Source organism: Phascolarctos cinereus, unplaced genomic scaffold, assembly GCF_003287225.1.
Source record: "Phascolarctos cinereus isolate Bilbo 61053 unplaced genomic scaffold, phaCin_HiC Scaffold_7;HRSCAF=346, whole genome shotgun sequence".
Lineage (NCBI taxonomy): Eukaryota > Metazoa > Chordata > Mammalia > Diprotodontia > Phascolarctidae > Phascolarctos > Phascolarctos cinereus.
Genome location: NW_027556180.1, coordinates 38,068,203 through 38,077,991, shown reverse-complemented (window position 1 = coordinate 38,077,991; position 9,789 = coordinate 38,068,203). Strand labels below are relative to the sequence as shown.

Here is a 9,789-nt window from a genome sequence, read left to right as displayed (position 1 = left end):
TTATAATGTTTTGTGTGCGTGTGTGTATATACCCTTTTCCTGTGTTTTTCTCTCCTGATTTTTGGGGTCTGGACGGAAATTTAAAATCAGTGGCTTATTACAGATGAAATGCCTTTCCAGATACAAGTAACATACTGTATATACACAAACGTGTGTGTATTCACACAGTTTTGCAAACAAATGCACATGTATAGGCTGTATATACATACAGAAATATTCGTGTATTATCCGACTGGATATTTTATGTAATCACATCTTTTATACGATCACATGGGTAGATGATGTAGATGGAGAACAATCTCACCATTAGGATATAATCACTGGGCAGTTGGGAGTCCAGGTGATTGTATGATTCTTCATAAAAAGTTAAATGATGTTTTATGCTACTCCTTGGTGTTTCTCCCCAACCCCCACCCCTTCCCTTCTGCCTGGCAAACAACAAATAAATCCCCGGAAATGAAAATGCACTTGGGTGCTTGGATCTCTGAATGTGCCTCTGTTCTCTGTGTATTTTAGAAAAGAATGGGCATCCCAGTGCCCTTCCTCCCCCCACCGGCCTTGCAGCTGGGGGAAGGAGGCAAGAGGCCAGGCTCCCCGGGGATGGCTCCCCGCTCAGGCTTCCACCGCCCCCTCCCGCTTCCCAGTCCCTCCCTCCCGTCCCTGGTCCCCGGTTTCCCTCCCTTCTCTCAGCTCCTGCTCCCCTTCACTCTTCCCATCCCTTTCCCTCCCCCTGCTTCCTATTCCCTCCCCCTCTTCTCGAAGCTCCATTTCCCCAGTCCCTCCTTTTCCTCTCCCCTCCCCCTGCCCTCCTCCTCGATCGTTTTCCGGCCCACTCCCCGGTTCCTTCCCTTCCTTCTTCCTTCCCTCCCCCTTCCTTCCGCGTCTCCAGACTAGTTCCCCTCCCTTCTCCTTTCCCTTCCCCCTCCCCTCCCGGCTCCTTTCTCCTCCCCTTTCCCCTCCCCCGCGCCTTCCCCTCCCTCCCCCGGCCGCTTTCTCCTCCCCTCGCTTTCCCTTCCCCCACCGCGCCCTCCCCCTCCTTCCCCTCCTCCCCCTCGCCCCTCCCCTCCCCGGCCCTGCCCCCTCCCCGCCCCGGGCGGGCGCTGGCTGCCTGCGCCGGCTGCGCTGCTCTGCGCTGCGCTCGGGTTTGTTTGGCTGTGCGGCAGGAGCCGCCGCCGCCGCCGCCGCCGCCGCCGCCGCCGCCGCCGCCGCGGGCCTCTCCAGCTCATTTGCGCCTGGCTGGTCCGGCCCCCTCCCCTCCCCCTCCCGTTCCCCTCCCCCTCCGCGCTCGCTCCCCGCTCCCCGCGCCCCGCGCCCCGCTCCCCGGCGCGGAGAGTCTGAGCCGTTGGCCGCCCGCTCCGAGCCGCAGGGCTCCAGCCTCCGTGCTCCGCTCCTGCTCGCGGCCCGGCGGCGGCGCGGCGGCCGCCCCCTCCCCCGGCCCGGCTCGCGCCCCCCGCCCCGGCCGCCCCCGCCCCGGCCGCCCCCGCGCGGAGCAGGGAGGCGGGCGTAGCTGGGAGGGCTCCTCGGCGGCGGCGGCGGAGTCGCGCTGCCCGCCCGGAGCCCAGCCCGGAGCCGAGGCCGCTCCCGCCCGGGCTGCGCGGTCCGACGAGGAGCCTGAGGCCGGCCGGCCGGCCGGGGGCACTTGCTGGGCCTCCACTGCGGGCGGGAGGGGCAGCCGAGCCCCGGCCCAGCCCAGCCCCGGGGAGCGGCGCCAGGTAAGGGGGAGGCCGGGCCGGAGCCTGGGCGGGGGGGGGGCGCGCGTGCTTGGAGGGTCTGGGTGTTTATCGGGGGGGCTGTTTTGGGGAGGGGGCTAGCGCTCAGGAAGGGGCTCTGTGCTTGTGTAGGTAGGCTGGGTATTTGTGGGAGGGGGCTGTGTTTATACGGGGGTGTCTGCGCCGGTCCCTTGTGGCGGGCGTGGGGGATGGGCACAAGTGTAACACACATTTTTCAACTTGGCCCTTTGGGGAGCTGGTGTTTGACGGGGTGCTATTATTATCCTCATTATTATTGGTATTCAGCCTCCCCTCCCCCGCTCCTACGAACCTCAGCAAGGTGATCCTGCTCTCTGTTTCGTTGTTTTTTTTTTAATTCTCCCCACCCCCACCTCCCCCTGTGCACTCTCCATCTTCGGTGCCTTTTCCCTCCTTTGGGGAAAGCTTTCAGGAAAAGAATTTGCAGCAGATTGAATCTAGGAGCCATCATTAGGCAGCTTCCTTTAGAGCCTATTTTTAGCGAAGAAGGAGTCTTTCCGTGCATATTTATGATTATTAGCATTAATTTTTTGCAACCCACCAGCAGCAAGCGGAAAAAAAATTTTTTGTTACTTAAAAGGGGGAAAATTTTTTCCCATCCCCACCTCCTCAAGTGGTTGACCTTTGGTCTGTATAAATCTCCCGGATGGTTTATGGTAGTTTTCTGTCGTGTAAATTTTAGGAAACGAGGGATGTAATTGGAAGGATGAAAAATGCTTGGTGCCTGAACTCATGCTGAAGGGGGGAGGGGAAAGCACATACACACTGTCCTCACTTTCCCACTGTGTGATTTGGGTTTCCTTTCTCTTCCTGGGAGCTGTTTCTTTGTAACTTTGTTGTTGTTTTAAAATTTATCTTCAGGAAGTATTCAGGAGAGGAGTGTTTTTGAAGTTGTTTTTTTAAAGTGTATTTTGAGCAAAGTTGTTAGTTTGCTGGTAAGTTTTGTCTAGAACGGTCACTTTTTTTTTTTGACAGTGTAAAGGCCACGTTGTTAGTATAAAGTAGCAGCAGTTTGATGGAAACTACCCTATAGATGTGTTTTTCCAGCCGAAGCCGACTTTTATTTATGTAGAAATTAACCTGAGGATGTAGTGTGAATGATTTCATGAATACATTACCATATACTCACCACTTTTGGAGAAGTTAAATTTTGGAACATTAACCACTTTATATTTTCAGCCAAGATAAACTTAATGCAGTGAGCATAAATGTATGTAGTAAGCTTTTGGGTAAAACTTTATGTGGGATTGGTACTGGTTCTCACATTGGGCTTCCAAATAATGTCATTCTCTTCTTAAAGGTCCTTTTGTAAATTACAAAGGAGAGATCCCAAGTCAGGCTTAAAATGGTTGTAATATTTTTCAGTGTTATTGTTAATTAAAACTTTGGTTTGGGCAGCCCTCTCTTCTCATTTAAAAATAGGTCTCTTATGTGACATTTTACTGTCTGTAATTTAAATGCTCTGCTTTGGAAATTTTACTAATAGTCATGTCCACTTTCCTTGTTTTCCAAATAATTTTGTTGATTTGCTAGCTATGCTGAATGAAATCGGGTTGTTGAAGACAAGGGTAATTATTTGAGCCTGATTGGTTTAATTTTTTTTCCCCTTTGCTAAGTTGTAATTAAGTAATAACCTCTTTTCCCTTTCCTGGGGATTCCCTCTTGTGTGTAGATAATAAGGGGTCCTCATGATGTTTTTCTTCAACATGCCTAAACCAATTTGGAATGGTAGAGTGTTTTTTTTTTTTAATGCTTTTAGGCAAATGCTAGTGACTGTGCTGACATTCCCAGTGTGACTTTTTTTTTTTGTTAAGTGAGATATGTTGCGTCTTTGGTGTATGTTTTTAATCCCAGATCACCTGAGATTGTGTTCTTGCTATCTCAAGTTGTTACTCAAAGGAGTCAGGACAGCTTTGTTTGTCTCTATGAAAACAGGGTGTACATAGGGTTGTTTCATGGGAGTTTAATGGCAGGCCTCCCAGATTATCATTGACAACTCCTAGAAGTATTTAGCATTTGCTTCTTGGGAAGGGGAGGAGTGGCAGTGAGGATGGCAGAGGAGTAATAGTAGAAAGAGAAATTGGCTAACCATTAAACGGTTGGATTCCTGATGCTTCTTTATGAAAGTTTTCTCCCTTATGTACTTTCATTGCTTGTATTTGAAATGTCTTACATTTTTAAAAAAGTTTGCTTTGATTATTTCATATAGCTAATCAGTAATTACCTGTATGTGAATTTCAGTTTATTGAAAAGATAAGGAAATCATAATCATTGTTTCGGTGAAGTATTGATTTTTTTTTAAACTTTAAGTACATAGAAGATTAACTAGACAGGAACTACTGCAAAAAGAGGTGTCAAATTTCCAATTTTAAATGGAAATAAAAATCAGTACCCATAAAAAAATGATTTGTATGCTAAGAAAGTTTTCCTTAATCTTAGAGGTTCAGGTCAGTTCTATGTATTAATAGTTATTTTAAAAACACCCTAAACTTTTTTGTTATAGAGCTCAATCATTACTACCAAGCTAGCCTTAAGCTAGCCTTGCTTTGTAGTTAGACTAGCTTTGGTGAAATGGAGTGGTTCCTCTTGTTGTGTGTGTATTTTATGTTTATTTCAAGGATTACATAAATTTTAATAACTTTTTTTTGCACACATCCAGAAATCTTTCCTATGTTTTAATATCTAAGTAAGATTCTTGATAATAGTACGTGCATAACAAAATAACCAGTTTTCTTTACATTTAGTAACTTATGTACTCAAGGCAGTTCAAACTAATACCCAGAAAGGAAAGAAGCACAATATAAGCACGCGCATTGCCCAAAAAGGAGATGTGGTTAAAGGACCTTTTGAATGACAACCTGTTGAATAAATACATCTGTTCCTGTGTGGCAGTGAAGCATAAATAAAACCTTGTCAGATGAATGGTTGACAAAGGAACCACCTTTTATAATTGATTACTGTGCTAAGAAATTCTGACTGGCCGTGTTTGGGGTGAAGTTGGTAGGGAGGATTTGGTTGGTATTGCTCACCTGTCTCTTAATTTCTGCTTGAATACAAAATGGCTGGTGGTGGAAACTTGTTGGCATTCCGTGGCAGGTGGGGAGAGGTGGAAGGCATATCGGTCATATATATGTGTGGATTTCAGAATTAGGATGTCATTTTCCACATTCCTTAAGTAACATTTATGAAGTTAGATCTCCTTGAAAAGAGGAAGAAGGAGGCAGCTAATGTGTAACCAGCTAGAGGTGTAAATTCTGCCCAGACCTTCTGTAGTCTGGGAAGAATCCATGGACAAAGGGGACCCAAAAGGCAGTATAGTGGGGAGATGCTGTTGTTTGGAGCTAGAAGAGGACCTGAGTTCAAGTTCCAGCTGTGCGACCTTCAGCAGATGTATAGTGCTTGGGCACATGGTAGCTGCATAATAAATGTTTATTGCCATACTTGGCCCCTCTGGACTTCATCTCATCTGTAAAAGGAGAGAGTTTTAGACTAGATGACCTCGAAGGCCCTTTCTAGCCTTAAAACCATGAAAGCACTAGAGCTGAAAGCTGGGAGGGGTGTGAAATCTTGCCTACAGGATTGGTGTGGTTTGGAGGCAGCTAGGGTGACGTTTTCTCACCCTCTTCACCAAGCAGCTGAAGTTCTTCAAAGGTAGGAAGATTGCCCAGGAAAGAAACCTCATAAAAAATAGTAATTGTTGAAGTGGTACAGCCCTTTGGCAGTGATGTTGGCGCTGTGGGTCTAGTGGCCGCTGTTGCTACTTCTGTTATATTTCTTTGGTTACCAAAGCTATTTCTCTGCTTAGTGGAGCTTCTTAGAACAGTTTTTAGGAGTGTGTGTGTGTGTGTGTGTGTGTTTTGTCAGGCCCCCCCCCCTTTTGGAGGGGCCTCAGAATGTTACTGTAACAGCCTTTCTGCTAACTGGGTCAAGTTATCACTTGAGCACTTTAATGGATCTCAAGCCGTGCAGTTCTTGTCTGTCTTTCCATAAGCCCCTCCATAGAGCTCCACCTAACTCAATACATTAGAGTCCTCCTTCCGGTAATTCTCAAACTTTATTATCCCTCACTTTCAAATTCATGAGGAGATATAACCTCCTTTTCAGGTCCTCCATGCCCTTCAGTGTCTTTTTCCCCCCTTTCTTTTTGCCATTTTGCTACTCCCATCAGTCTTGTAGAGGAAGGTGTCGTAGGACCACGGGCTGCTTTGGGGTTTTTCTTTCTTTCAGGGTCCCAAAAATGTATCACTTATTTATTGTCCAGACCTTTTGATGCTGAGTCTTTTCCTTGTTTCCTTTGCTAGACTATAAACTGTTTCACTTTTTTTGTTTTTGTAGTTTCAGTGCCTAGCACAGTGCTTGGCACATAGTAAATGCTTATTGATCGATTGGGTGGAAAAGAAACCATCACTGTGTGTTTTAGCCAAATTGTCAGGCAGTTTATTAACATACAGGCATATGAAGGAACAAAATTTTTCCTTACTGACCACTTTTCACCAAGCAGTTTCAAACCTAAGTTCAATAGTTAGCATGAAATAAAGGATGAATAAATTTCAGAAGCCCATAAGCAAAGAGACGTAGTTTTAAGTTTAGGGTTTTTGATTTACAGGTAGAACAATGGTAACGTTAATGACGGTATGCCCTTGGAGAAAATGCCTTCCCCAAATCAAGTCCGGTCAGCAGTAAAAAGGAGATACCTTTTGTGAATTAATAAAAAAAGACATTCCCAATCTTAGTTTGGTCACCATAAACCAGCTGATTTCCACTGAGTTGGGCCACAATAAATAATAGTGATTGAGTCTCAGAAAATTGAGGTCAGTTGCTGAAATGGATTAGACCATCTGTATTTAAGAGAGACCAGACCAGGGAAGGCTTCAGACTGGGATACTGTTATAAGGATGATTTCATAGTTTTTATAATGCAGTTGAGGCCCCATTGCTACCCACTTCCACAGCTGATTGACTCAGCAGAGTGGGTTCCCAGAAAGCAGAGAGCAGTGCCTAAAACCAGCCAGAGTCTGTGTTCCCTGGCACAGCTTCTGAGAGCCCAGGGTTGGTTACTTGCGCACCGTGAGGAAGGCTATAGAGTATGGCTTTGGGGGAAGGGATCAAATGATGACATGAATAAATGAACTTCACTGCACCCAACTTTTGTTTTGAAGGGACCCTAAAGATCTCGTACTCCAGCCTGCTCCTTTTACAGTTGAAGAAACTGACCAATAGGGAGGTAAAGTGACTGTGACCTGAGGTCAAACAGATAGTAAATAATAGCCAGAAGAGTAGGACCGGTGTCTTTTGCCTTGAAGTTGACTTGTTTTTTCTCCACACCTTCCCTCCTGCACTGCCTCTTCCCCCAACTCTGGCACTGTTTTCTTCTCACTTGCCTTTTTTCCATCCCTCTATAGTATTGAACAGTGAGAGTGGATTCAAATTGTGACCCAGAAGAGAATTTGATGTTGATCCCTTTGATTAAAAAAAAATCCAGTGTGTGTTTATGATGGAGATCTTATAATTAGAAATCACATGCAAGTAAGGGTGTCTTTATTCAGTGGGTATCTACCCCCAAAGTTTTGAAATGATATTTGAGGTAATTTAATTAAAAAAAGTCGTTAGGGGAATATCATGTGTATCTGAAAACAGTAATAGGATCATAACTTTAAAATTGGAAAGGATATTCGAGATCTTTTAGTGCAAGAGGTCTTAAAACAAAGAGTGGGAAGTCTGTAACTGATGTTCAGAATGGGTTTGGTTTGATGGCTTCTGAAGTCCTTTCCAATTCTGAGGTTCTCTGACTTATTTTATATATTGGATTTCCTTGAAGTGATGAGAACAACGTGAGGTAGTGGAGAAAGTGCTGGCCTTGGAGTCATGAGAGAGATCCCAGTTCAAATCATGTCTCTTACTAACCATATGGCCATGGGCAAGTCACCTAATATTTCTGACGATTATTTTCCTCATTTACAAAATGGGGAGGGTAATAACTAATCTTTTATAATGATAAAATAAATGTGATTAGTTATTCTTGTGTTTAGCAACAGTACAAAGTGCTTTTTCCCCCCAAAATATTATGAAGTATTTAGTGAAAGTGTTTTTATTTCCATGTTAAACTTGTAGAAAAGTGAGAATTATGTGACTTGCCCCCATGGTCAAAGACCTTCAAATAGGGGTTGCAGTGGGGACTTGAAAGTTGCCTAATAGGTATGCAGCTTCTATAGATATTCTCATCATTTGAAAAAATCTCAATTCTCTTAAAGGTTTTTTTTTTAAAAGCATGTATCTGTATCTTGACATGTGCATATTTATTATTTTGGTGGTAAGTTTTCTTTGAGTTCATGGAATCTTTTAATTTGGGTGGACTGATTACCACAGTCATTTTGGCTGCACCTAAAAGTTATGTTAAACTTGTCTAGCTATTCTTACCTGTACCTTACCAACTGGCTAAAAGAACTGACTTTCCTGTGTTCGTAGCTGACTTCCCTCAGACCTCACCATGTAAAACTCTTGACTTGATCAGTCTTTCCCTGTCCTCTTTTGTCTCCCCCTCTCTGTCTCTGTGTCTCTCTTCCTCTCTCTTTGCTGTCTACCAGTTTACTCATCTCTTTCGTTCTTTGTCTTCCAGGATACAAACCTACGGGACATCTTTTACTGTCTCCTCTCCTTTTCTTCTCCCTCATCTCATATCCATTCTGTAGGCACCTACGTGGCACAGTGAATAGATCTCCAGACCTGGAATCAGAAAGACCTGAATTTATGCTTGGCCTCAGACACTGACTAGCTGTGTGTTTGAGCAAGTCACTTAATATTTGCTTTAGTTTCCTTATCTTTTAAATGGGGATAATAACACCTATTTTCTAGAGTTGTTGTGAGGATAAAATGAGATTAAAAGTTATAAAGCAAGATCTAGTAAGCACCATATACGTGTTAGCTGTTGTCATTATTATTAATCATCATGACCATTTCACTGAAGACTTGGATCATTAGTGTGGTGGTCGCCTAGATTGTCTCTGCCTCTTCTGGTGCATCACCCATACAGTACTACCAGATTTATTTTCCTAAAATAACTTTTCATCATACTTCCGGCAAGGCCCCCCCCCAAAAAAAAAAACCAACCTATAATAACTTCGTTTTTAAAATCCTTCCTGACTTTATATTTTTGTGAGGCAGTTGGGGTTGAGTGACTTGCCCAGAGTCACACAGCTAGTGAGTGTTATGTGTCTGAGGCGGGATCCTTCTTGACTTTTAAGGCAATACAGTTTTGTGGGTCCTGCTCTTCCCGGTCAGTGTTAATTTCCACTATTCACTAGTTAGGAATGAATGACTTTTTTTGTCTTCCTTCAAGACTCATCTCATGCTTTTGCCTGTATTCTTCATCCTACCTGCAATACCCTCCCTATCTGTCCAAGTCCTTCCTTATTAAATTCCTAATGTGTGTGCAAGACATTGTGCTAAATGCTTGGGATATAGTCTTTGCTCCAGAGAAGTTTTCATTTTACCGTGTATTTATATAGCAGACACACAAGGAACATGCTGTTAGTAGGAAGGGAGCACGGGTGGACTATAATACTCCTGAAGAGTCAAGGTGAGGCAGGTACCTTCCTGGGTGAAGTGTCTCATCTGAATGCAAGGAGGCAGTGTGGGTTTGATGATCAGTTTGTTTTGGCTGGAATAATAAAACTTGTGAAGGGGAGCGGTGTGAAATATATCTTGGGGAGAAGGGAGGAATCTTAGAGATAACTTAGGAAGATGTGTCTTGACACAGCTGTTTGGAGAAAGGAAAGACAAAAGGCAGAGAGACAATTTAGGAAGCTTTCACAGGAAAGAAATAAGGACTTGCACTAGGTTGCTGATTAGGAGAGTGCAGAGAACACATTGGATGAATTTGGCAACTTGCGCATGGGGGGCTGGGGCAAGGGGAGCCTAACATGGGACGTCTTGGTTTTGAACACTTCCACAGAAATAAGGATAGTTAAAGGAGTAGTGGGTTTAGAAGGGAAGTTGATTAATTCAGTTTTGGATATATTATCTTAGTGCAGTCACAGTGGCAC

At 44.4% G+C, this 9,789-nt stretch overlaps 1 protein-coding gene across 7 annotated transcripts in view; it reads left to right on the top strand.

The window, feature by feature from the left end:
• Nucleotides 1-1,504: 1,504 nt before the first annotated feature.
• TBL1XR1 (TBL1X/Y related 1) overlaps nucleotides 1,505-9,789 on the top strand; it is a 172,888-nt gene continuing 164,603 nt past the window's right edge. For 6 of the 7 annotated variants that reach the window (XM_020980625.2, XM_020980614.2, XM_020980591.2 and 3 more), the window contains exon 1: nucleotides 1,508-1,712. The gene's annotated coding sequence lies outside the window, so the exon portion shown is untranslated. Of the gene's footprint in view, nucleotides 1,713-9,789 lie in introns of all 7 variants that reach the window. The other variant, XM_078147331.1, reaches the window with a different exon arrangement.